This window comes from Empidonax traillii, unplaced genomic scaffold (assembly GCF_003031625.1).
Source record: "Empidonax traillii isolate 1590-97213 ecotype Southwest subspecies unplaced genomic scaffold, ASM303162v1 scaffold475:size860808, whole genome shotgun sequence".
In the NCBI taxonomy this organism is placed as follows: domain Eukaryota; kingdom Metazoa; phylum Chordata; class Aves; order Passeriformes; family Tyrannidae; genus Empidonax; species Empidonax traillii.
The window spans coordinates 190,596-217,753 of NW_020955668.1; the positions used below are offsets into that span (position 1 = coordinate 190,596).

The window sequence follows — 27,158 nt, forward strand, 5'->3', positions numbered from 1 at the left end:
CATGGATCTTGAATTCAGCCGGTTTCTGTTGATTGAGAGAGGAAGGAATGTGTGAGTAAGATTGCTGAAACCATCACTGAATACACAATGAAATGCTTTGTTCTCCCAGCCAAATCAGAGTTATGGATGAGATTCAGATTATATTCAGGCACAAATTCTGTGCTGTGTGCCTATAAAACATGCCCTCGGATAGCTGTTAAAATACAGTTCCTCCTCCTCTTAGGAAGATTACATCAAAAGAAAACAGTAACAAACGTGTGTTGTACTAATAAGGACTGTCAGGCTGAGTCACAAGACTTTTCTATGCAATAAGGATAAGCAGAATGAATTTATTTTTTTTTAACAAAGCTTAACTTTTGAACAAAACACTTTTCCTTTAGAAGTTTCCAGATTTTAACTGTTAGGGAATAATAAATTAGTATGCATAAGGTATCCTTAATAAATCTGCCTCTACTACAGAAGTATTTTCTAATCTTACTACTTTAAAAATCGGATTATTTTCATTAATGACAAAAGTGTTATAGAAATTCTTCTGCTTCCACTTGGTGTTACTGAAAAACAGTTGAGGTCTTTCTGAAAACCAATTAATGATTTATTTTTCTTTTAATTAGAAGATATAGATCAAAATACAACTTTGAATTGAATAAAGGTGATGGTTCTTCCAGTGCCTGTGGAATGAATAGTGCTTGCTACAATAAAGCCAGGAAACTTACTGTTCTTCTAGATTGTTTTAGGAAGTTTAATAAATATCTGTAGCCATAATTAAAGATCTCCTTTCAGAACAAAAGAATGATTTACAGGGTTTAAATTATTTTAAGATGTAATCATATGTAGATTACATACATAATAATGTTGGGATTGAGGTTTAGTTTCGTTTAAAGAAATCTTAACGTTGATTAATGCAAGCATTCCTAGGTGTATGTATGGAACATGCAGAGGGATTGAAACACTCAGAACTGAGCCTCTGATTTCCTTTAAATGGATGTGTCTCATACCTGAGGTATTTGAGCCTAAACTGTTCTCATTTATTAGATATAGCTTAAGAATAAGGCATGGAACTGAGTGCACTTAGAGACCTAGATTTTGTTATCTGCCAGGTATTTGTGCTTTATGAGGTAACATCTCTACACTTCTGATAGCATAGAAGATGTGGGAAAAGTAAAAAAAAAAAAGGGCACACTTTCCAAAATCTGGCTTCATATATATATATATATAAAAGGATTAAGGAAAAAATTTTTAATTGTGTACTATAAACAAAGACCAGATATATTCTTTCACAAACAAATGTTTTTCTGCTGTACCCATCACATTCCTTGACACATTTTTGTTTTCTTCCTGCAAATTTTTCCCTGTACTGATTCCGAGGACACCTCAGATTCCCCTGTGATCAATGCAGAGGCAGAAGCCTGACCAGAGTTAATGTTACTTACACAGGCCTGGAAACTGTGGGGTAAAAGGTAAAGGAATGGGCTGAGCTGCCACTGTGAGTGTACTCAGCTACTGCCTCCTGCAAATACCAGACTTACTGAGATTTATTGTGGATACACCATATTTATGACAGTAATTGAAAGTTTCTGCTTTATTTCATGTACGCAGCGTCTACTTCTGGCCAAAAAATCCTTGCAAGAAATGTGATGGTGCAAGCCAGAGCTTCAGGTTCTAGCTATGGCATCAAATAGAGCATACCTAAATCTAAGCTGTGTTGTTACAAAATAATGACAGGGTTTTCCTTAGAGGTTCTATTCCCAGTGCCAGGTGCTGCAGCAACAGGAGAAGAGGGCTGCAATGTCTTGTGGATGGTGATTTTCTGCCATCTGTTATTATGTAAACCAGTTTCTGGGATGTGAGCTGCCATTCTGACACTGTGCATTGTGACACCATTGTCTGAATTCAAACTTGCAAAGATTTCAGCTCCTTTGGCAGAATTTACTTGTTCTCACGTTGAAGGACTCCACGTCTTCCTCATGTCCCTTATTCAGCTCTGTGTTACACAGCCTAGAATGGACTGGAAACAGTCTGGTGGTGGTAATTACACCTATGCACATAACCCCGGGTTAGGAGGCACCTCCTGAGAGATTAAATTCTCAACATATAACACACCTTTTATAGACTTATATGGCCAGTGGTTGTATGAGACTTCATTGATCTCCTAAGCAGTCCCAGAAGCTGCTCTCTGTTCAGAAGTTCTCTAAAAAAGAAAGAGCCAGTGTTATTAAAAAGTAGATATTAAAGTTTGGGGGTAGTATATATCCTTAGGGTCCCTATTTGCCTATTTAGTACAACCTCAAACAGTTTTTGCTCCTATGCAACTCTCACCAAAAAAAATATTAAAGAATGCCTAACAGAGGGCTGTTACTACTCCTCCCTAACCCTGGGTAAGAAGCCTCATTCCCCTCCAGCTTAGGGAAATTCACTGGCACAGAAAGGTATAAATTACATCTCTGTGTGCCAGCTGCAGAGAACCTGGCCACAAATACTTCAGCTGAGACTACTTTATTCACTCCTTTAAAGGAGAGTGACGACGTTTTTGCTTCCTCTGATCTTGTAACGTGAAAAATATTGATGGAGCGACCCTTAAGTCAAAGGACATCTAAGTAAATGTTTATTTATTTTAGACTTCCATTATTAAGTGCAACTACTTAAAAGTGAATAATTGCTATCAAAGTGGGCACACGTGAAAGTAGCAATTTGAGACAAAAACGCAGGAGAGTGAAAATGCAAGGAAAAAGCGGCTTTCAGTGTGACAATTAACCACCCAATCTACCCTTCCTTCATTCACTGCAGGATAATTCATGGTAACTGAATTAATGGTGAAACATTCAGTAATAGGCCTTGGTAAGGAAATAGGAGCAGTGTATCAGGATATCCTTTTTCCGCCCCGGAGTACCAATACTTTCAATTTTATATACAACGGAAGTAATTAATTGTAACACAAAGAAGCCCAGCTGTGTTTCCTGATGGTCACACAAGCAATAGCTACCATTGTTTAGCATTTTGAGTATGTACAGTGAAAGCTGCTCAACTGCTTTTTGGGGGGAGATTTAATTTCCATTAGTAGCTTTTGAATGCTTAGTGGATTATTAATATGCTATTATCTTAGATCCAATCCTGCATCCCTAATCAGGTAATTTTTTGCTGATGCCAGTGAGAGTTTAAACTGTATTAGGTACAGCTGCCAAATGTGGAGATTTGCAGACACAGGCAAATTTCTCATTGGAAGCAAAGGGAATTACAGACTGTAATTTCTATTTTAACTTGTTCTAGTTGCAGTTTCAGTACATATTCGAGTATCTTAAGACTAAGAGAGAAAAGCTTCATGGCTATGCCTTTAATTTCATTATATATTTTCAGGCATTTTAGCTGACTCTGTGTCTGAAATACAAGTATATCCTTTTATTATTTAGTAGACCTATATTATCTTAGTTTTGCTAGAATATGAAAAAAACAGGAGAATGAGAGTATTTTGCTGCATTTGTTCTTACTTCCCAGCAATGTATTCATGTTTAAAGATATGGTTAGACTGAGAAAAAAAAAAAAAAAAGGATATGATGAAATTATTTAGTTCATTTGTTTTGTGTAGGATTCAGATCTGTTTCGTTCTAACAAGCTTGGAAGAAAGTGGCATTTCCAGTCTCATAAATGTCCATCTTTGTAAATCTCTACAGTACCCAGGGACTGTGGATCTCTGGTGCCAGAAACATATCCACTTGAATCCATGCCTCCTGAGGACAAAGTTGTTATACACAACGAGACAGAAATTTTCTGTATTGAAAAGGATTCCCCTTGTGTAACAGCAGGTCTGAAAAATACTTCTGCTTCCAGCATTGGTTCAGTTTCAGGACAAAGCCTGAGCTTCAGCAGAGGAACTGTTAATACAATGTGAGCTTGGAGCTAAGGATTATTTGAACTCTTAAAAGGAACTAACAAATACATCTTGAAATAAAAGGTGGAGGAACACAAACATAGCTTAGTTATTGGCTCCTCTCTGAGTGTACTTAAAACATTTGGCACTGCTGACTGGTAATTCAAAACATAAATTTTAAAATCAGCTCCACAATCTAACTCTAAATACTTCATCTTCTCTGAGAAAAGGAACACTTTTTGGATTTTATGTGCAAGCATCTAGGGGGAAACATATTCTAACTCTCCAAACAAACTGATGTGAGTGAGGCACCCTGGTGAAGCCTCTGCTGAGCCTACAAATATTTTCTTTTTCTGTGATTAAACTTTTAATGTTCTTACTACCCAACACTGGCTTTATGAAAAACAAAATAATGTGAAGTGTTTCTTTGTAAGTTATTTGTAAGTCATCTCAGGGTTTATTATGGTCTGGTGAAAAGACTGCAACATGGGTTTTGTACCTGGGAATCCACCAAACCAAACTAAAACAGCTTCACTAGGCACAGGAAGAAGAGACAGAAAAAGCATCAGAAGTTTGGTTCTTGCCTGGCAAAGAAGACTCCCAGAGCAAAGAGCTCCCATCAGTACAGCCCCTTGCAAGGTGCAGTGGAGCTCCCCCCACACAGTTGGTTGGGGGCTTGACTTTTTACCACCAGTGCTTCACCAGCAGAAATTAAAAAAAAAAAAAACAACAACCCTATTCACAGATTTGATTCTGCCTTATTGAATTAACTGTGCTTAAATTTAAAACACTTAATAAAATCCATGACATTTCTAAGTAACAAACAGCTGAATAAATTTATAATGAAAAGGATATGCTTTCAAGTAAAATAATTCTGAAAAAGAGACAAAGCCAAATTCATGTCATTTTAAGTGAAATAATTGTGTCCCTGGCTGAAGGGCAATATTCTTTTAATATGTAACATGGAATATTTATTTTGGTAACAGTAACAGAGAAATACTCATCTAATTGCTAACAGTTTTCAAAAATATATTTGGACACAGATTTAAGACATATGAATTCCAGAGACTGAAGGGAAGAAGGATCTGCAAAGATAAAGTCCTATCACATGGCTGACCTTCTCCCTATATATATATATATATACCTCTTTGTTCTTTTGATATTCAATTCTGTAGTTCCCAAGTGATTCCAAGAACTAATGAGAAATTCCTGGAGAGGACATAACAATGAAAGCAGCTGGAAGATTATCCAGTTCTTGATTTATCTTTTTTTTAAATACAGCTCTCTTCCTCATGACAGTCAGTCTTGAACTGCTTCTTCTATATCTCATGTTAGACTTCCGCATCCCACCCTGGCCAAATGAACATACGCTTATTTTCAGATTTTCAGACTTCAGTCTGCTCAATTCATAAAATAAATACTTCATGTTACCAAAACCTGGTCTGTCTGACTTTTTGCAGATTCCTAAAATCTTCACCAGGTAAGATTCTGTTACTGATAACAAGCTCAGTGGAACCCTGTGCCTTTCTGAGAGCCTGTCAACTGAAGTGATTGTTTTCTGGTTTCATAGGCACTTCCTCCTATCCTGGTAGAGAGACTGGAAACATATTTTAAGAACTGCACTGTTTTGAAAGACACCAGTACTTCTACATTAATGTTTCATCAGACATCCATCACAATCTAAATACTTTTTAAGGTGGTTATGACTCAGTATTTTAGATTAAGATTCAGTTTGTTCTCCTGCAGCCCTAGTATTATCCTAATGTAGTTTACTTTTGCAGACTTTATTTTGTGATTAAGACGAGGGTTACACGGTGTTCCGCAATGTGGAGAACGGGCATTATTTGCCACAGCAATATAAACTTCATTCCCAGCAACAGTTCCTGACCTGACAGGGACTGTCACTTGTGAGTATCTCCAATGCCCAAGTGTGCCTTGGAAAGTACCAGCTGAGATGGCAATTTCTGTGATGTGCAAACCTACACACCTGGAACTGGACGAAAAGAGTTGATCCATTTCACAAAACAGACGAAATGCATTTCAAGGCTAGTGGCCTTTGCTAAATTCACGCACACTGGATTGAACTCATTATCTAACATCTGAAGAGCACGGGGCTGCATTAGCACACAGTATGACTGAGGAGATGCTGGCACTAACAGCTCCGGTTCTGGTTGGGAGCACACACACGCATGTTGCATTCTTCTTCCATATTGAGTGTCTATTCTGCTGCTATAATCTGATAGTAGACAGAGTGGAAGAACAGCAGACTCATATTTTCCTTTGAAATTATAAACATAAGCATAGGAGTTCTGTATTGCTTGGCACAGAAGCTGTGATTTTGTCTTTCTTGCTGGCTGGCTTTGCTTTGGACACTGACAGATTTTTTCTGGATGATGGTGATTGGAAAAAATTTTCTATAAGTCTGGTAGACAGAAGCTGCATTTTGAAATTCCTATCACCATAGTATCTGGCCACATGCAATTACTAGGTGTGCCTTTACCTGCCTACATTTTAAAGGAGTCTGTGAAGTTGATAGGTTTGAAATTATACTTCCTCTTTTGTTTTGCTGTATAGGATGGTACACAAGCTAAGCACTCACCAAAGCATCTGTGGGTACAACGCACGTGAACCAGATTGCAGAGCCAGTGCTCTCATCTCACATTCAGAGTGACAACTCAGGAGTGGAGCACACAACATTTACAAGTCTTATCTGATATCAGCATGCAAAAATGGAGCTAGACTGTGGAGAGGTCAACAAAATAAGCAAGCCCGTGTTTCCCACAATGTAATGCACATGTGGCTATTTGGCACCGATAAGCCAGATTGCTTCCCAACTGGTTATTCTCTGGAAACAGCTTATCTGGGCAGGCATCTCGACACGAGCAATTGCTGGTGTGTCCTGAAGGCCTAAAGGGCATTTTGGTCTGCAGCAAAGGGAATCTGAGCCGGTCTGTATGATCCATATGATCTTCATTTAATACTACATGTGCGAAGTTCTTGATGGAGAATAACCAGGTGACGGGACAAGGGAAAGGCCAGACGATGCCAGCAGCACAACTGCTGTCACTCTGTTGAGTGAAGGACTGAAACCAGCAGCCCAGGTGGGAGCTGTGGGGTCTCTTGTGGCAACAGGACGTGCTGTCACTGAAGCTCCTGCTGCACTGCTGCTGCTGGGAGCCCTCGCTTGAAGACAGACAGACAAATTATTACTTCTTCCATTCGTTCTAATGATAAGGGGTTTGGAACTGCAATGCAAATCATGGCCCTCAGCATCCTTATCTGCGAGCAGAGCAGCTCATTGCAGAAGTTATAATGTATTCCAATCTAACTGGGCTTATTTATTCAGAGACACAGGAAATGGAAAAAGCAAACAATCCTGTCCTCTGCCATGGAATTCTATCCCTCCTGCAGCACTGACACGTCAACCTTCTCGGAACTGTTTTTCCACGAAGCCAAAAGGCCCATTGGAGTTCCCCATTTTTCCCTGTGCTGCTGCCACCACTGTGCTGCTCCCGCTCCTCGCCCACCCCAGCTCACACACAGGCCCCCTTGAATCCACATCAAAGCTGCTCCGGTAATCCTCCCCCCCACCTACTCCGTGAATCCTGGCAGCTCCCCCGTTTTCCGTGGCGCCAACTCCACCAGCATCTGGACGGAGCTCCCCGGCCCTGCAGCCAAATCCAGCCGCGGCTGCTTCTTGAGCCTCGATCCCCCTTCTCGGCCAGCGGCGCTTCCGCGACAGCGACCTGGCCGCTTCCCGCTCCCACACCTTCCCGCCCTTCCCTAGAGGAGCCCCTTCCCCGGGAGAGCCCTGCCGGGCGGCGGGACGGGATAAGGCCCGGCGCGGGCGCTCGGAGACAGGCTCGCTCGGGCGGAGGGGCCGCGGAGGGGCCGCGGGGAAGGCAGAGCGGGCCCGGCCGGCTCCTCCCGGCCAACTTTTCCTTGGAGCGGAGCGGCTCCCGCGCCCCCGCCCCCGGCACGTGCTGACAGACGCGCGCGCCCCCGCCGCTCGCGCGCGCCCGGCCGGCCGCGACTGGAATCCGGCTCGTTCCCGCCCCGCCCCGCGGGGACGCGCCGGGAGCGCCCGCCGGGACACGGAGCCTGCGCCGAGCGCTGCCCGCCCTCCCCCGCCCGGCTCGCACCCGCCTTCGCCCCCGTCCGAGCGCAGCCGGCCGGGCCCCGGGAACGGCCCGCGCAGCGCGGCGGGGCGCGGCCCCCCCCTCCCCGTTCGCCTTCCCCGCCCGCGCCGAGGATGAGGAGCCCCCACGGCCGGTGAGTGCGGGCCGGGCCGCGGAGGCCTCGACCGAGCGGGGAGCGCTCCGGGCAGCGCCGCGCCCGCTCCGTGTGCCGTGCGGGGGGCGAGGGGCGCTCCCTGCGCGGCGCTGCCCGGCCCTGCCCGGGCGGTGCCCGGCGGGGGCTGCGCCGTCGAACGCGGATCCCCGCGGCGGTACCGCCGCCCCGGCCGGGCTCCCCCGGGCCCGGGAATCGCCCCCGGCCCCTTTTCGGCCCCGCCGGCCCCCTCCCGGCCCTCTGGCTCTCCCCGGCCCCGCCGCGGCGCTGGGGGCGCTGCGGCCGCGCCGCGGGGCCGGGGCGGGGGTCGGGCCGGGCTGGGCCGGGGGCGCCGCCGGGCCCGGCGGGTCCTGCGTGGGCAGGGCCGGCCCTGCGCTCCTTCCCTGCTTCCCTCCCTGCCTTCCCGGTGTTGTAATCCCGGGCCCGCTGCCGAGCGGCCCCGGCCGGGCCGGGCGTCGTGGGAAGGGTACGAGGAACGAGGTGCTTCGCCTCCCTTTTGTGCGAGCCTAGAGCAGAGCCGGGAGCCTGCTTTCCCAATCGGGTTTTGCCGACGTGCAGCAAAAAGCCGTCTGAAGAAATAATAACTCCTAATTCTCGCCCGTACCTCGGTAGTGAAAGATGGTGCTGTTGAGGGCCGGCTAACAACGCTGTTTTCATAACTGATTACAAAATCTATTGAACGGGGTTCAAAAGCATGAGTGGCTTTTTACCACCTTTCAATCAACCACCCTCTGATGTTGTTTTGGTAAAATTAAGAGTGAATTCAGCAGCAGGGAATGGCAGTAAGTTGTGGTATTTCCTTTCAGCAGTTGCCTCTTACTTTGTGTCAGAAGTACTGTGATGATTCTTCCCAGTGTAAATTGATTCCCTCCGAATTTACATATTTTGTTCTCTGCTTACAGGTAATTATCTTTGAGTTCTTTTATCAAGTTAGTGCGCTAGGGATTGTTCAGGCCTGTTACCTGGAGGGATAGAGAAGTTGCTTTTGTAGACAAGGAAGACTTGCCTGAACTGGAAGGCTTGCCTGGTTTGTAGTAGAACCTAGTCCTGGAATAACAAAGTTAACATGAGACAATGTACATTCAGAGACTGTCCAGTCCATAGCCAGAAATACCCCATGTTGTGGCACTTGTAGCACTCTGGATGAAACTCTTGCTGGCAATGGGTTGGTCTTTTGTTCTTGTACTTTCGTTCCTTTTGTAACTTTTTCTTAGCTTATGCACCACGTTTTGGGGAGTGTGTTTGTGTGTGTATTCTATATTTATTTATATAAGACATACAACCTGTGAGGCTTTGAGTTCTGGTTGGAAATGATTCAGCTGCTAGTCCTCAGAATGCTCTGCTGGCTGCTCTGTTCCAGGGACAATGAATGTGTGTGGCTGAATTATTTTTGTTCCCTCAATTGTGAAGTAATTTAGGTTTGAAAGGGAGCTCTGGTTGTTACCTGTTTGAGCCTCTGTTCAAGGTAGAGCAGAAAGCTGTTGGTGAATTTCAATCCTGAAATAGAATATTACTGGGAATTCACCGAGCAAATACGTGTTTACTGAGACACTGGAGCTAGAGCACAGAATTTCTTAAAGTCAGTGTGTGGGACCCAAATCCTAGTGTTTTGGACACTGCTGTGCAAGATCCTCACAGTGAAAATTGCGTGCTTTGTTACGAGAATCAAAAATACTGGCTATGGCAGAGTGTGGAAATGGTGCATGGGCTTTATTTGAATACCAGCATTTGGGAATTAAGGATCTAAACTCTAAGTGACATAACCGAAATAATAACTTTGTTTTTTATAGTAGTTGTTGTATTTATTGAACTACTCCAAGTCAGGGCTAACAAATTTTCAATCAAAATTTTGGTTTGGGATTGTTCAGCTGTGCAGTAAGCAGTGCCTGCTAACTTTTCCAAAATGGACATGTGTTTGCCATGGATGAGCGTTACTCTGGTATGAAATGCCACGGAGTATCGCACTGCAAAGGGGGAAGGATTCGAAGAAGCAATAAATAGCCTTTTCTACTTTCCAGAGTCCTGAAAGGCAGGCAGATAATAGAAATATTTTTAAAATTATTTATTTGTTTTCCATGGGTTTAGAATTGTAAATTATGCTAATACTGGATTTGTTCAATAAGCAGTATACAGATGTGGCTATAAAATATGAAAAAAGTGCAGGGTATCTTCATAGTAACATTTATGATGAGGACAGTGCCTCTTTCCAAGGGCAGGTGAAGGTCCAACACACAGTAACTTGTTTGGTAAATTGCTGAAAAGTGTCGGTGGATGAGTGAGACCAGGGAAAGTTTTACAAGTGTTTGTTTCTCCCTGCTTGTGTCAAGCATCAGTTGAAGATCTGTCCTTTCTATCTGGGAAAGCATCAGGTGTTTCTTGGCTTTTCAGTAAAAGAGGGCATATTTTCAGCGCCTAGGACTTCACTTATCTTCTGTTTCTTATCTTACTGTAAGTTATCTCCTCTTATCTTACTGTCGTCTGTAAATAAATGACAGAAGGAACTCAGTAATTTAAGAGTATATCACATCAGAGTCCTGTGTGGGCACAGATGGAATACCTGGAGCCTTGTTTCATTTGCTTCGTTTGTTTCATGTTCCCCAAATGCAGGGCTTGGGGGGTGGGCACAGTGTGCCTCACAGCAGGTTTTTCCTTTCACTGCTGTTGTCTCAGGGGTTCCACTTTTTTCTTGGGCAAGATCTGCAGAACCTTCTGCAGTTGCCCCACCACACTCCACACTCGTGCTGGTGGTTCCCAGTTGCCACAATGTCTTCTGTGCCTTCCAAGGTGGTTGTTGCTTTGAAGGGAAAGTGGGATTGCATTCTGCCTGGCTTTATTGCAATCCCTTAAAAGCTGCTGTGAAGTCTGTTGAGGGCTTGCTACTCTCAGGCAGAAAGTGGTTTGACTTGGACTTAAAAATGTTTGAAACTGATAATGAATGTAAAACTGGCTGTATGATGTCCTTTAACAGTAGTGCAGAGAGTACACTAGGTGATCCTTGGAATTGGCTAAAAAGTGGAAATAGTCACCTCAGTTTTCTTCATTTTACAGAAAACATAATTTTAGCTTTCTGAATGCTCTGATTGAGAAGAGCTATGGAATAGCTATTTTGTGAGAGATTCAGTCCAGCAACATCTGTGCAGTGCATTGTACTCTGGGTGTGTAAATCCCAAGAGGTTTAGTTTGGTACAACAAGTAGCTGGCCCACCAGTGACCAGCAATCAACTTTGAGACAAGCTGCCAACTTGCCAGGAAGGTCTTCGATGTGAACTGGCTTCTCAGTACCTCGCTGGGTTTGTTTACAAAGCATATTAGGTGTCTCTCATGTCCATTTCCCATCCCTCCCCAAAGCAAAACAAAGCAATTATTTTATTAGTCTTCACTATACGCTTTGGAATTCATTGTTGTAGGTTCACAACACTGAAGCACTTTAGTTGTTGGTGTACTTGATGTATTGAGAAGAACTTTATGTTGTGGCAGTTATAAGGTGCACGGGTTTCTGGTTATGACCCAGGTGTTTCAGCTGTGCACAAATGGTGTGAGAAATACGGTCATTCGGTTTCAGGTTCATAATCCAGGTAATTTGTTTCCTTGCCATTTTTCTGACAGCTGTTTTGTAGTTGCTACCCCATTTCATTTGAGGTCTGTGCATTTAGGTCAGGATTGCTACTGTTTTGTGATGGTCTGGTTAACAAAATTCAAACAAGTATTAGAGTAGGAAAATAAACTCTACTTCGTGACTGTGATAACATTCACAGATTGTGTAGGCACAGTCAGAGAAGGAGCGACACCGAGTCCTTATTGAAGGTCAGGTGTGTTACTGCCTGAGAATTTCTGCAGTGACACCTGTTGTTACAGTGAAAGTGGTTGGCTTGATGGAGATCTTCTGTGAGTCACCAGCTGAGTCTGGTACCTGTGTTCTGTTGTGAACTCACTGGTGATTCTTCACTGGGGAGGGGTAAAAGTGCTCTGAGTAGCGTGAAGGGTGTGAACTTGAAATGTTTCGAAAGGTTTTGATAAGACAAAAGTCTGTGTAGTGATAGTTCACGGGGTGCCGTACCTGCAGCATGTGGCTGGTTGCTCTGATGTTTGCTTCTCCCCCGGAATAGAATTTCCCAAAACACAGAGGAAAATATCGTAGGTTTAAATGTGATTTTAGTATGTGATGAGTTGTCTGTGCATTCAGCTCTGCAGTGTTGTAGCGTAATTCGCATCGAAACAGCAGCAATGCTTTTTACAGAAATTAAAGATCACTGAAGTTTTTCACAGTGCTTCCTCAGATAACTGCATTACATGATGGCTTCAGTCAACTTTATTAGCATAAGAGCTGGAAGCAACTAGCAATTATTTGTGTCTATATTCCCTCAGTTCACCATCTTAAGGAGAAAACTGTCAGTCTTGCCGTGTTTTGGTTGATAAAAATGCGAGCAGATGTGGCAGAGATAAGTTAAAGAAATATCAGTATCAGAAGATCTGTACCAGGATATAAACCTGAATCACAGAAGCCATTTGCTTTTCTATTGCCTTCATAGTGTTAATGACTAAGAACTTTTTCTTATCTTCAGAAAACACCACCTAAAACCATTTGTAGACCTTTATACCTCCTCTGTGAGAGCCTGATCCCAAACTTGACTGGAAATCAAGTGGACAGAGCTCAAATGATTTTGGAGGACTGAAGTCATCAGAGATTTCACTTACACAGAGAATCAATACTCTGCTGATGAGATTTGTTGTGCAAATTAGTACATTATGTGCTCGGAGTCAGAATTTCAGGGATATGGGAGTGGTGAATAAGCTCAGATATCTTTTTCTAAATTAATCATTGTTTTTCCTATTCTGTGTTCAGTTGGAAATTCGCAGTGCAGTGCTCAGACAGAGGCACAGGCAATGTCCCGGGGCTACAGAGCGTTTAAAAAGGAAACATGAACAGAAAAGTTGTGAGGAATCATTCAGCAGGAAAAATGGATACAGGAAATATGAAGAACTGTATCATCCCCTTGTCTCTCATGCTGGGAATGAAAGAGCTTGGAGAGTAGTATGAGAACAAGAGCGATTTGTTGGAAGAAGGCAGAGCAAACCTCAGTGACAGGAAATGAGAGTGGGAAATCCAGAAAGCTGTGTAAAATGTGCTCCTCCTGGCTGCACATCCTTCTTTGTGGAAGAGAAATTAGTCTGTAACAGAGTGCCTTGGAGGAGGTTTCAGAAACCCTCCTGTAGCCCTCCCTCCCTGTGTTGTCCAAGGAACAGGCCTTGCAGTTGTCAGATCCTGGTTTGGACAACTGAGAGTTTATTAAAGAGGGGATTGGGGCAGGGCACAGGAAGGCACTGCCAGCTAATGAGGTGCAGCCCTTCTACACTCAGTGCCCAAAACATGGACTGTCTTCTGTCCAGATTGTTGGAGGGATTTTAGCAGTAATGAAAAATGCAGTAGTGGTACTGAGTGTTGGGCAGAAATGTCCTTGCTGTTAGAAGACAGGCAAAGTTTTACTTTAAAGTAATTTTTTAAAACTTGTTTTAAAGCTCCTTTCTTGGAGACAAAGCAAACAATACAACAGGAAAAAAAAAGTGCTTTTTTTTGTTTTAACATATGGATGTATTTCTCTAATTTTATCTTCCACATTTACTAGTTCACAATCTTTTGTGTGTGTGTGTGTGTGTGAAGATGTCCTACAGAAAATTTTCCGTAGGGGTATTTTGAAGCGTATGCCATTTATTAAGATTGAAAATTATGCCCCTTCCCACCCAGGCAAATTATTATTGTGAGCCTAAAATTAAATTAAGAATTGTATAGGCTTTGTGGCCAATCTGCCACATTTGCTGAGCTGAACCAGTGGTCCTTCTAGGGATAATTCTTCTTTAAATCTTGTAATATGGACTGAGTTTAAGACAGACAGTACTGTATGCCCTAGTCTTCTACTTTGCTTAGATGAATGGAAATTTTTTTAAACAATGCTAACTCCATGTGTATATTTTTAAATATTTTATTACTTTTGCATTAATAAATTCTTTACTGATATTGATTTACACTAATCTTTGTATGTTTTGTGAAGCTCTCTTAGTACATGGTGAGGTTTGGGGGGTTTTTTGAACTTAAAACTGCAGTTAATTTATTATAATTCTAAAAAGAATCAAAACCTGGAATGTTGTTTTACTCAGAAGTTTATGGCTGAGGGCTCTGGTGAAGTGTAGAAACATTCCCATATAGCTGATATTCTTCAGTTTTGTGCTTTTAAAATTTTGTGGAAGGAATGCAGTCAGGGACTCGCCAATTTGGGTTAAACCAGGAACTGCAAAATAAAACCCGACCCAGACAGGACAGTTTTTATTCAGACCCAAACCTCTCTTGAACTGTCTGTTTTTGTTCCGCCCCTGGCCCTGTTTCACTCCCCCACCTCTCTTCAAATTCACAAGTTTTTAAATGTCGAGATGTTTCTAATTTAGAAAATTATTTTGGTGTAATGAACTAAGAGAAGAAGGGACTAAACTGAGGGAGGTCAAAAAACAGATGGAAATAGAAAATCTGAAAACATCTAGTAAAAGAAAAAAAAATCCCCCTTGAAATAATGGAATTTTAAATGCTGAAATTATACATCTGCTCGGCAGCTGTGCATTCCTCAGCCAGAGGTTCCGCTGCAGAAATGGCATTACTCAAGTTTTTCTCAAAGTTTCAAATGCTATTGTATAATATTTACATCTCTCTAATTCTGTCAGTAGTGGTCTGAGGAGCCTGGGGTGGAGGAGGGAGAATAGAGGTGGAAGGAAGAGCTGATTTAAGAATTTCTTTCTTTGTCCTTAAGCATCTGTAGTGGGTATGGTTGTTTGCTCCAGGGAAATTCTGTGATTTTCTTTCTTGGTTGTTCTGAATGCTGATATAAAGGGTGATTTAGTTAATGTGAGAGGCTAAAATGTTTTCTTGCTTTGTAAAATAACAACCGAGGACACTCTTGCTTTGAAGAATTTTAGACAAAATTTAAAAGTTTGAGGTTCTGTAAGATAAATGTCAGGGTGTTCAGAAATATTGAATATTGTCTTCAAACTGTTTCTGCTTTTGGAAGAAGTAATTGTTTATAGGAAGATACTTTTTACTATATGTATTTGGAAGAACCAAAGATAAAATAAATCTCCATCACTGAAAAAGGAAGCTGTGAGTGTGCTGTAAATACCAATCATAGGGTCTTCTGAGGATTTGAAAGAGCGGGAGTGGGGCTTGGGGCTCAGGTATCACGGAATGTGGGCAGAGGAGCAGTGGCATGGTGAGAAAGGCTTGCTGGGTTTGAGTCCTGGAGAGGAACCCAGAGCTCTCTTCTAACAGGTTTTCTTACCTGGGATAGGAGCACCAGAACTGTTAATCTCCTTTCTCTGTATAACTGCATAGCACCTCTTTCCGTATCTATCCATCCACAAGTTATTACTCCATTGTCACTATTGGTTTTTCCCTCCAGCAACTTTGTCATGGTGTGAAATGAGGTGTCAGGCTGTTACAGTGTAGCCAGTATGAGGTTTGTACCTGCACTGACCAAGTCAAATGCTTTATTTGGATTTCACTCTGTTTTCCATGTGTTGTGGAGAAGACTGGGCCCAAACAGGAGAAATTGGAGGTCTGTGTGCAGTCACGTGGCTGCAGTCTTTTTGGGATCAGAGATGGGGTGGGACAGCTGGCATGGATGGAGTGCTGCAAGGGTTAAGGGCTGGTTATGAGGCCCCTAGGAAGGACAGGATGGAGTGGTGAGGGGTGCAGAGTGTTGTGGGATTTTTTGTTGTGAGAGCGCTGTGGGAATCCCTGAAGCTCTTCCTTTTGGCTGAATGAGGAGTCAGTCGAGAGCTGTGGGTCAGGGTTAGCAGCACGTTGGCACAGGTGATGTTGGTGGGTGTGCAGGTTGGCACAGGTGATGTTGGTGGGTGTGCAGGTTGGCACAGGTGATGTTGATGGGTGTGCAGGTTGGCACAGGTGATGTTGGTGGGTGTCCGATCGCCCTTGGTGGTGAAATGACTATCTCAGTGAAGGAGTGGAGAGCAGTGGGTATTGTGGGTTTCTAGTACAGTGCAACATCTTCATAAATGACCTGGATGATGGGACAGAACACAGGCTCAGAAGTTTGCAGGGAATATAGAACTGGGAGGAGTGTTTGGTCTGCCTCGTGGCTGTGCAGCCCCTCTCGGGGACCTGGATGGACTGGAGAGGTGAGCAGACAGGAACCTCATGAAGCACAACAAGGGATATGCAAAGCCCTGTACCTGGGGAGGTGCCTGCTGGGCTGTGTTAGGTGGGTGCTGGGGGCAGGCTTAGGGAGGTGATGATGCTCTTCAGCTCAGCCCTGGTGAGACACATCTGGAAGGCTCTGGCCAGTTCTGGGCTCCCAGGAAGAGCTTGGCAGGTACCCCTGTGGCACAGAGGTGCTGACAGCCTCGCTGGAAGCAAGTGAACAAGGCATGTTCTGTTCTCTGTGTTTAGAAAGAGTGTGGAAGGGGGATTGGATTGTGAGGTGGTGAAACTTGTAGCTGATACAGGTATTGCAAACTGACTGTAGCAGTATTGAATGCCCAGATGATAAAATACCGGATGAGGTACAGTAAGTGCAGTGTAATGTAATTCAAACAGAGGAAAAACAGTAATAGGCTCTAAATTAGGTATTAACACTTGGAGGGATCCTGAATAGTTTTCCCAACAGCTCTTTGCTTTGAAGCTCCAACTTCAGATTGAACCTATCTGCTCATGGTGTTGAATATTTTTTTTTTCCTCTCTTTCATATATTTGGTTGTGTCTCCACTGTCACTTTTGTAATTGTGGCCAGATAGAAGGTTGAATTTGTTTGCTAATTTAGCTGTTAACTGACCCTAAAAAAAAAAAATCCCATTGGTTTTCAGTAGTTCCAGCTCACTCTGGTACCACAAGGGGAGAGGAGGGCCAGCACTTCCCTTCTTGCAATCAGCACAGGCTTAAATGAATTTAAGCCAATTTTGAAGAAGTACTCTGTGGAGTAATTTCAAGTTTTTTAAAAATGTGATTATGCAGCTGTACACATTCATTACATATGGACATGTATGTTATATCCTCCTGGTAACACAATTTCAACAGTCCCATTAAAACTAGAGGGTAATTTTTTTTGTTCTGGTTTGGTTTTTCCTTCTCACCGCAGCACAAATAGGATGCCACACTAAAGAGACGTGGGCCTCTTCAGCTAGGGAAAGAGAAACAGCAGAGAGGGAAATGGTGATGGTCATCTATCAAACCTGAGATGAAATTAGGAAACTGATGAATAGTGTTTCACCGCTGGTTTTTTTTCTCCACAGTGTAAGGGAATGGCAGGTTTACAGGGACAGTCAAGTGGGGTGTTTCTTTCCTTCCTCGCAGCAAATACTTCAGTCAAGGAGTCGCTTCCAGAACACGTGGCTGTGGATGGAAGGACTGTACAGATTTGTGATCACACAGATTTGCTGGGGGATGTGTGCACTGATGGCAATAGTACAGGCACTTGTGTCTGGTTGATAGGTCAGGAACTATACAGGTTTCTGGATGGAGCAAGGGAGGACTTTGCTCTTCCTTCTTCCCCGACTGGTCTGATAGCAGGTGGTGTCACAAGCAGAGTGCTTGGCTAGACATCTGCCACCGTGCAGGAGGCTAATTCCTAGGCCTTTTATCACACCCACATGCACCCAGGCACGTCAGCTCCTCTGCTCTTGCATTTAGTAAGTAGTGTCTGTAACGCCTACAACTCTTTTTTTTTTTTTTTTATTGCGCTGGCACCCAGCTGCCTTGGTTGACACATTCGTTGGGGTTGCTCTAATGATGCTGCCGTCAAACGTGAAGTAACATGTTTTTTTTGTATCTGCCTTATCTTGAACATTTTCTGTTCAGGTACTTTATTTTGCTTAGTGTGGAAAGATTGATAATATAATTTCCTTAGGACTGGAGCAGTGCAGCCAGGTAGACTTCCATTGATGTCTGCTGGCTGAATAATGAACTGCCAGATGAAGAGGGCAGTTCTGTGCGGCAGATAAGCCGAGCAGCCGGGTACACTCGAAGGGCCAGTTCTACTCCTTGTTCACGCCACCCTTGTGCGTCCTTGCCTTTTCCTCTGCAGCAGCACCTCTGATGCTGTAGGAGTTGAAACTGGCTGAGAGATAATTAGATTTTTTTTACCTTTTTTTTTCCCATTATGCCTCACTTCTTGCCAGCGTAGCTGCAGTTGTGGGGCAGACCAAGTGTCAGTTTTGGCATCCAGAACAAGAGTGTCCCTTCCAGGCTCGACTTAGTTGTGGTGTAGTGTGGTTGTGGGTAAGGCTGCTGTTTGGAAATGTTACCTGTTTTGAAACTTTTTTTTAATTGGCCTGAATGTTAGTGATCCCATCTAACTTCTAAGTGTATATCAAGTATATCCCCTGTCCGCAAAGGAAAAATGAGTTGGTCAGTCTTTACTTTCCCATCCTCACGTTCCTCTTTCCTCTTCTGTTGCAGTTGAGTCTTTTGTTTTATGGTTTTGTTAAGAGTTTCTGTCTCTGATGTAGTATGTAAAGTTTTGGATTTTGGCAAATTCCTAACCTCTAAAACTTCAAAGACAAGCTTCATGTATCAGCAGGCTTGAAGATGAGATGTCTGCTAGGATTGTGGAGTGGATGTCACGCTGTTTGTGTTTCAAAGGTCTTGAGCTGTGTTCATGTCCCCAGATGGTAACATCCTTCAGTGTTAGGATCAGAAGTGTTCTGTAAACTTGTGATGCCTGATAAGGGGGAAGTCAATATGAACGTGCTGTCCGGCCAGCGAGACATGATGTTTGGCACCCAGAGGATGTGAGAGGGAAAGGCAGGGAGAACTGTGGTCAGTGGAATATGTATGTGAGTGGGGAAATTAAAATATTGTTAAGGACAGGGAGAGTGGAATTATACAGGATATATAGAGTGAGCTGGGGCAATTACACTGAGAAAAGATCTAGACCAAAATAGAGCATGAATCTGTAGGAAACCAGGCCTTCCTATGTCTGTCGGTTGTAGTGCAATTTGTTTGATATGTGATTGACTTTCTTTTTTTCCCTGAATGAAGAGGAAATTTTGAGATGAAAGAATCACATGAGTTTTTAAGAACCAGAAATACCACAGGTGTGTGTTTGGCATCACTGCAGATGGGATCAATTCAGCCAAGGTTTTTCTTCTGTTTTCCTGATGTAACCTTTGCTTTAGTAGAACAGAGAGAAGGCACAACAGAATCTTTATTTAGGAGGGACAGATATAACAACAGGTGTGCTATTCCCAAATCCAAGCATTTTTAGAGCTGGTCAGAAGGAGCACAAAGTGACACAGCATCTAACAAGTGAAATGTGGATGCTCCTTTCTCTGCACTATGCTAAGCTGGCTTGTAGCTGTGAATGGGAAAGTATATCTGAGAATTAAATACAGTTTTTAAAAATGTATTTTTTCAAAGAACTGCTGCAGTTGAAGCAGGAGATAGATTACCTTTTTGACAATGGACATAATGGAATTAAATACCATCATAACAGTGCAGTTGATATGAGAGGATAATCTAAAAATATAGTGTTGAAATGTGTGACCAGCTCATAGGAGTACCCAATGCAGCCTCATGTTTATATATTAGTGTGTCTGCAGTCCACACTCTTCCACCTACTGAACCCATTACACTGTAATAGAAAACAGATTCTTTATAAACTGCTTGTTGCAAATTCACTTGTTTTTGAAAATGCTGGATTTGATGAATGCTACTCTTATGCACTGGATTTCTGCTCAACAGGAAGCATTATAATCCAGAATCTGTACTTGTGGAAGGTGTATTAGGAAATATTTTATTGTTGTGCAAAGAAATTTGCCAGTACTGTTGAGTTTTTAATTGAGGTTTCTAAAAGTGTACTTAAACCCAACTTTATTTAGACCAGTAATTTTGATACATCTTTCAGAAGATTCTCTTCTCCTGGAATAAGTAACACAGATGTAGCTTCCTTTGGCTCAGCGGGACTGCTTGTCCAGGGATACATTAGAGATCAGGGTCTAAAATGGCACTTGATAAAACAATTAGTAAAGCTCACAGACACATTTCTCATAGGAAATTGTGTTCAAAAGTACAGTTTTTTTAGAAAGACACCTGTCAGGTTCCATGTTGCTCATGTACCCAAGAGAAGTACGTAACGAAGTTAGAGGACATTTTCCATGTCAATACTTTTTAACAGTACTTCATGTAATTGTTTTGTGTCTATTCTGTATCATTTTTTCACCATGTGTTGTGTTTCTGTGATATGTAGTTTTCAAAGAAGTTTGTGATTGTGAAAATATAAAAATTGTTATAAGCAGGTGTATTTCCTGGCACTGCTTTTCACTCCTTAAAATTAGTTCGCATGACAAGTTTGGGGTTGTTGGACTTTTTGGTTGGTTTGGGTTTTTTTTGTTGGCCCTTCCTCCGCCCCACAGTGACTGGTTGTAATCTTTGCTGGCATGAAACTCATGCTGAACAGAAGTACTAAAGGTATTTGTGAATGTCCTTACAAAACATCACAGTGGTGTTTTCTGTCTGCTCTTTTGGAAAACAGAATCCTTGGTAAAATATGTATATACCTTGTTATTTTTAGCACAGTGGGTTTGACTCCTGTTAAAGCCTTCGGGATTACTTAGTAGTTTTAGGACTGTCTTAATTTTCTTTATATGTAGTTGTTGTGTGAAATATCTCAATAATAGGTCTCGAGACCAAACCACAACCTGGGGGAGTGGCAGGGGACGTTTATGTTAAAAAAAGACACAACAAAGTAAAACTATAGGGAGGATGCTATGGGTGGAACTGTTATATTGGCCTTCTGAAAGAGAATCAACACTAATAACTTCTTGCAGGCCATTTAATAGCTGTCAGGTAATCATGTTATGGTGTTTTGAGCTTCAGTTCTAATGTGTAAACATACTTGCTCTTCCACTTCTGACCGACAATTTGAATACATTTTATTCCAGTGACTAAGCATTATTAAATATATTCTGAAAGAAAAATAGCTCTTGGTTTGTTGGAATATGTGTGACATTTTCTGTTACCTTAAGGTTAATAGAGAAAGGCTGAGTAAAAGAGAAAATACTTTACATTTTGATTGTCTGATACAAATTACAAATTGGAAATAAAATTCCGATGATTACTAACAGGTAAGAGAGTTCCTTTGAGGAAAAACCTAAAGGACTGAGTTTTGTATAACCTGAAAGGCAAAATGTTATCATATGTGATGCATAGAAGCAAAATAACTGTATTTTGCCTTCTGCATAGTGAGGTCTTGCAAATATGTTTATTTGCAGTAAACAAAAAAGTTACATTTGAAGTGCTCATATTCTGTAGGTAAAAAAGGCATCTGAGTAGGGTTTGTGCTCAGATACATAACAACAAAAAAAATCAATCCTGTGCTTACTTTACCTGGAATTATAGAAGTAAAGTAGCTGGTTGTTACCTGATCCTTGATCTGCAATAAGTGAGGTCAGGAAATGTTCATAGTGGGGATGGTTTTTAAGTGTATTAGTTTGTCTCTGAGAGGGATTATTTTCATCATCCTGCCTACTCTAGCTACTTTTTTCCTCAGATTTAAAGTCTTTTGGGCACTCCCATTGTAGTGGTATTTGACATTGCTCACTAGATTCTAGAGATTTAGCATGAAGGCAGTGCTTCAGTCTGTAGATACAGGTCCCTTATCTCTGAATTTCTGTTTTTGACTTCTTAAGTATATTTGAATATCCAGGCCCAAAACTTGATGACAGTGAAGAGTTTCTGGCAGCCTTTATTGCTGATGAGGTATTTTTTTTAAATAACAAACAGAGTGATTCTGCCTATACGGTGTACTGTGGCCAAAGGTCTCTTCCTAGTAGAGTGGCAGAAGAATTGCCACCCTTACTGATGTTTTTTTTAGTCTTAGGTGTAGTTAAGCCAACAAAAGCACAAACCACTCCTATGGAAGTCATACACAAGAGAGCCTGTGAGCTCCTGGTTCCTCAGTGATGGCCTAAAGGCTTGCACCCTCCCGACATACCTTGAGGGCTTTTTTTTTTTTTCCCCTGTTCTGATAGAATAACATTTGGTGGTGTGTTTAATGAGCAAAACTGCTACTGCTGAAAAAATGTTTTTCAGGTCATTCTTTCTCTCCTCTTACACTGTGATGTCACTGGAATGATTGATTTCCCCTTTCCCCCCCCCAAGTCTGTCTCTTATCTGGTAGCATAATGGCATCTTAGTAATTTCAGTATGTTCAGAATGGTAAAAATCTTGTCTGTTTTGTTTACAGCAAAATACTTAGTTATTCCAAATTGCAACAGCCTTTTTTCATGGTACAGAACTACTTGCCTTTAGAGAAAATAGAGCGAGATAGTTTATCTATAAGATTATCTCATCACGTTGTCTTGAGGGGTAACTTCATTGTTATTTCCCTGTGTGTAACTGACCTGAAAACTTAGGACACTGTAGTGTTGTTGTATCCTAAGTAAACTATATGCCTACAGTTTGAAAAATTAAATGAATTCACAACAAAATTGCCCCTTTCATTTATATTTATGAAGTGTCATTCTAGAAATCTGCTTTACTGGATGTACATGGATGCTTTGGTTCTGAGATGCAAGACGGAAAAGAGCTATTCTTGCTAATTCTCTGCTTGTGAGAAGGATGGGTTCCTTCCCAGGAAAGTGCAGCCCGGGTGAGCTTTGAGTCAGGGCAGGGATGGAAGGAGGAGGGAGCCCTGGGGGTTGTCCTGGCAGCGGTGGATCCCGGGAGCGGATTCCCGGTGGCTGCCGGGGCGCGGGGATGGGGCCGGGCACCGGAGGGATGGTTCTCTTCCCTGTTCCGGGAGGGGCACGACCAGCTCGGTTCCCGGGGATGCCATTTTGAGGTTAAATGTCTTTCCAAGCGCTGCGGAGCCGGGAGGAGGGGCAGAGGGATCGGGTTACGGCTCCGCATTCCAGCGCCGCCGCTGTCCCTGCGCCGGGAGGGGCTCGGGAAGGGGCCCGGTGGAGCGGCCGCTCCAGATGCGGGACCCGCTCCGCCTCGCTCGGTGCCTTTAGTTTCGGGAGGGTTTCGGGGGTTTGGGCTGGCTCCCAGTAAGCATAAGAACTTATTAGGAAAGAACTTGGTTTTGAGCTATTTTTAGAGATCAGAAGTCCTTGTGGCTGTGTTTAACTTTGCAGTGGTTATAAGGACTTTCTGGAAACGGACTCTTATGCGTCAAATGTCTCCTTAAGAGCTAGAAAGTTATTAGATGCATTTATTGCCTTCTCATTTTTTCAAGCTGTTACCTGTATTTACAGTACTATGTAAATTATAGGTAAATATTTACTTTTCTCGTGGAGATGTAGGTTTAAGGATTTTGCTTGTTTTCCCTTCTCTTCCCCTGGATACAAAATAGCGATTTGAAGTAATGTGTTTTAAAGATCGCGTAATTTCCATTTCATGTTTGCACTGCAGAAGCACTCAGTTGTTCCTTGGCAGAACAATAGCTGTGTACTTAGTGCACACTTCTTAAAGCTTTCACCATTAAAAAGAAAAAAAAAACCTGCAGGAGAATATAATTAAGGCCTTTTGTAATAGAATTGTGTTTGTGTTTAAAGTTGACTTTGGAACAGAATGTTTTGTGGAATATTTGTTGTAGTTGTTACAGGGCAAAGATACAGCAACATCATCTTATACCTACTGTTCCTGCAGGGTTGTTAGCATGCCTTGTTTGCTTCTTTGGGGCTGCATAAATATTTTCAGGTGAAAGAAACTAGGGAAGGAATCTCATTTTGAAACTCTGACCATGTTGTGTTGTGTCCTTCCCCCTGTTTTTAATTCAGGTTGTAAATCATTCTACCATTCAGATGTCCATAACTGTTGACTTTTTTTTTTTCCCTCTACCTCCTGTATGTTATCAGAAACATGAGGTAATGACGACTCTAGATTTAGTTCACGGAAAAGTTCGGCAAGGGTATGGGATACCACATTCATCAGAGCTTAAATCATGAATACTCTAGATCAAGTGCTGTGAAATGTAAAAAGCAAATCAGCTGCAAAAATATCTTCTCTGGCAACTGGTTGGGGTCATATTATTTGTAAAATAACTTTAAGCTGTTAGATCAGGGGATTTTTCTTCATGGCATGTAACCTCTTTGTAGCAAAAGAGGTAAAATGATCCTGGTTGTGGTTAGCAATGCAGCTCTCTTGTCAAAGGAATTCCTTTTACTCCCCTCCCTCCTCCCACAAATAAAAGCAATCACCCGCTGAAACGAGGAGTCCTCTGCAGTTGTTTTAGTTAGAATGAAACACTCGAAAAGAGTATCTTGTTCTGATGAAAATTCCTTCTGAGAGTTGCTGCTGCTTCATCTCTGAGCTCCCCAAAACTGAAGGGATCAAACTGATTCTTTCTGTTTCACTACAGGGAGTCTTTTGTGTCCCTCTGACTAGAAGTGTCTCTGGTACAGGATGGAGAGTTTTTCCTCTCCTAAGCCTGAACATGACAAATCTAGTCTTGACTGGTTACTGTCTGCACCACGAGTTTAAAATCTGGACATAAACTTATTGGTAAGATTGAGTTTACCCTAAGATCAATAAAATTTGACCATTATAGCAAAAATGAAAATGGATGTTGAATCTCATTTTCTTATTAAGACTATATATAGTAAAACTAAATTAGTTGATCACCTCATGTACTCTTTAGCCAAATTCTTCTCAGTGTTTTCTCAACTTACTACTTCTTGTGCTGTAATTTAAAATCTGTTGCTGTTTAAAAAAAATGGTTGATGCACAAAAAGCAGTATGCAGTGGATGCAACTGCTGTTTTGAATATATAAAGGTAACAGATATAAAGAACCACCACACGTTTTCGTTTCTGTTGCAGTGTGTACATCTGTGATAGTTTGCAGTGCAGTTCTGATAGTTTCATCATTTTCATACAGATCTCAGTGTGTGTAATACCTAGAAATGAAGAAAGAACTATAAATGCACATATTATGTATTTTACTTAGATCCTCCTGCCAGTTTGGAAACTTCAGGCAGTCTGGAGGGTGAAGCTGCTGTGCTGAGATCCAGGGCAAGTTAATATATGCACAGTTCTGGGTAAAAGTTTATCACCAAGCCCCAATTTCTGCCTTAGCTGAGGCAGAGCACAGCTGCTGGAGTCACACTCTAAGTGAGCAAAGCACATATCTGAATTCTGCTGCTCCTGCCCACGCATGCTTACCTTGCAAAATGTTTGCATAGATCTTCATAAAAACACTTCCCTTAATCTGCCGTGGCAAGCAACAAAATTATTTTGGCACTGAAATAACCTGGTATTTGAGCTAACAGGCTGGCAAATGGAGGATATGGTGTGTGTTGAGTGTTGCTCTTGCTGTGAAGCTGTTATTTGTTTACCTGTCTGATAGAGCAGTGACATAATGGGTGGGTCTGTGCCTTTTACTTCTGTTATATTCCATGTGGCAGTTGTGACCAGGTTAAGCCATTTTCATCTCAGAGATCCAACCTATCAATAAACAAAGCAAAAAAGCCCAACATGAAACCCATCACGTTTGTTATTTGAGGAGCCTCATCCTTTGGCTGCATGGTGTACTAGCTCTAGTCTCCAACTAGGGGGACAATAGTGGGATCAAGACCAGACCTTTTGGTTTTGGCTCACTGTTGTGCTACACTGGAACAGAAATCACAGCCAGCAGGCTGCAGGCTCAGTCTTCCAGGTTTGGGTCTCCCAGGACAAGAGGGAGACTGATGCAATGCTGGCCTGCAGCAGAGGGGCTGCCAAGCACCAGGTGTGTTTGCTCAGCCTGCAGAAGCCTGAGGAATGATGTTTGTTGTCTTCAGCTCCCCGATGGGTCTTCTAAGGAAGGTGGAGCTACAGTCTTCCCAGGAGTGCACGTTGAAAGGATGGTAAATTAGTGGTTGCAAGTTACAGCAAGGTAATTTCTTACTGGATTTAAAAAAAAAAAAAATAATTACTGGGACACGTTGCTGTGAGAGGCTGCAGAACTGCCTCTCTTGGACACGTTCAAGGTATTACTTGTCAAAGTCCTGAGCAACTTCACTGAGCGTTGAATTTGGCTTTGTGTTGGGCAGGAGGTTGGACTAAGCGACTTCAAGAGGTCTCTTCCAATCTGTGAGAGTTGATGGTTCTGTCTGACAGCAATGTGAGTCTGTGGGGCTGACAATTCTTGTGAAGAAATCACCTTATTTTTCTGTGGAGCTCTTACAGATTATATTGGCACCTGATTTCTAACCCAGGTTGATAGGATTGAAGTTGGTAAATGGGAGACCGGAGCAAAAATTGCCTGACCTTGTTTAATACCAGCCATGTTAGTTTATCTGGCTACAGTGGTTAAATTTTGATTTGTAGTGTGTATCAGTGGGTGTAAATAAAGACTGGAACTTCAGTGTAGAGCAGGCAGGACTCAGCTGATGGATGTGGGACTGAGTGTTGGCCCTTTTTTAGGGGTCAGATGGGTGAACTTTTCTAGTAGGCCTTTCTTTAAAAGGAGACTTACTTTTTTTTTATTCACTTTTACAATTAGTTACTTGTAACTAAACTTTGTTTCTTTCAGATAGCCTGCATTCTAGTTTTCTAAGGGTCTAGGTTGGGGGATGAAAAACTCTGTAGACTGTTTTTTCTGTTTATCCCTCATTTGTGGTAGTCTCCTATTCCCTGATGTAAGTCTGTCTTTATACAGAGAACTGAGCCAGGAGAGCTGCCAAATGGTTTAGCGCTACAGGCTATCTGAAAATCTCAATCTGAATATTTTGTCAGTGGGAGCTATTGGGTGGATGCCTGGCATTTCATTTTTTTTTTTTTTTTTTTTTTTTTTTTTTTTTTTTTTTTTTTTTTTTTTTTTTTTTTTTTTTTTTTTTTTTTTTTTTAGTCTGACCACTTGATTGTCTAAATAGATTTGGGCTCCTATTTTCTTTTAAATCTTAGCATTTGTATTAGCAAAAATAATTGTACATAACCTTGTGGTACAACAAATTTAAGGGTATTTATGACCTGGGAAAGATAACATAATGCAATGGATGTTAAATGTTGTTTGTTTCAAAGAGCATATT

At 42.3% G+C, this 27,158-nt stretch overlaps 1 protein-coding gene across 1 annotated transcript in view; it reads left to right on the plus strand.

The window, feature by feature from the left end:
- The first annotated feature begins 8,018 nt into the window (after positions 1 to 8,018).
- The window catches only part of BMPR1A (bone morphogenetic protein receptor type 1A), a 77,266-nt gene continuing 58,126 nt past the window's right edge, over positions 8,019 to 27,158 (plus strand). The window contains exon 1 of the mRNA XM_027895962.1: positions 8,019 to 8,134. The gene's annotated coding sequence lies outside the window, so the exon portion shown is untranslated. The remainder of the gene's footprint in view (positions 8,135 to 27,158) is intronic.